This window comes from Octopus bimaculoides, chromosome 22 (assembly GCF_001194135.2).
Source record: "Octopus bimaculoides isolate UCB-OBI-ISO-001 chromosome 22, ASM119413v2, whole genome shotgun sequence".
Classification (NCBI taxonomy): Eukaryota; Metazoa; Mollusca; class Cephalopoda; order Octopoda; family Octopodidae; genus Octopus; species Octopus bimaculoides.
In genome coordinates this window covers 34,517,284-34,518,572 of record NC_069002.1, presented here as the reverse complement: position 1 = coordinate 34,518,572, position 1,289 = coordinate 34,517,284, and positions in this window count along the sequence as shown.

The window sequence follows — 1,289 nt, the reverse complement described above, 5'->3', positions numbered from 1 at the left end:
TATATATATATATATATATATATATGCTGTTTAAGATTTACAACAGCTCTCTCAGTATAAATTTGTAGATGTATTCATACATTGAATCTAAACATATAATCTACAATCTTCAAGTAAATATGACGATATTGAATTTGTCTGAAATCCTCCATGTTTGATATTGTACTTGAAGTGTTTGAATTCTGTTTTATGATGTAATCTCTAAATACATCAATAAAATTCTACCGAAATAACTTTCGTAGTTAGGTAACGTCCTCTGTAGTCTAAATTTTATACTCCAAACCGGGAACAAGCCCCAGAGTTGGATTTACTCTTGATGTTGGTACTTCCATATATGCAGTATCCTACCAATACCTCATAAATATATCTTCATACCTTTATAGTTTAACTCACTGTGAACTGTACCCAGTGAAATCTAGGTTGACGGTTTTAGGTGCTTTTAGATATTTACAACTTATTTATATGCACGCACACAAACACAGAGAGCACATATGTATATATACATATATATATATCTATATATATATATATATACATATATGTACATATATATATATGTTTATATATATATATATATATGTATATATATATATATATAACTACATACATATATGTTTAGGTGCGCGTGTGTGTTACTATACACACACTTTCGCACACACTCACATACCCTCTGACATCAGTCTCCTGACAATTATTACATAATACAGTTTCTATTAATTACATGCTTAAAAATCATTCAAATTTTTCGATGAATCAGTATGCATCTCGCTTATCTAATGTAATATTCTTCCAGTCATTAGCATGATTATGTGTATTATAATACAAACGAAGCTGCCTGGAAAACTAATCAAATATAAAAAGTCATAATATGAAATATAATGGTGAAAAAAAAAAAAAACTAATCAAGAATCAAAAGAGATTATATTCCAGTTCCAGAGATAAGAGTTTGTCTGATACGCGTATGTTCAACAGCTATTTTAATCTCACCTAAGGGAAAATATTTCATTTATCTAAATATTTAGACAAAAATATACAGAATAATATCGTACGTATATAATGCTAAAAATATCTATTGATATTATTTATGGTTGTTGTTGTTGTTGTTATTCTTGTTCTTGATGTTATCGTTATTCTATCGTTATCCTTGTTATTATTAACAACAATGATAATGAAAGTGATGATGATGATGATGATGTTGATAATGATAATGATAATAACAATAATAGCAATAATATTCAACATGTTAAGATGATGCATATATATGCATATATATGCATACATATATATAT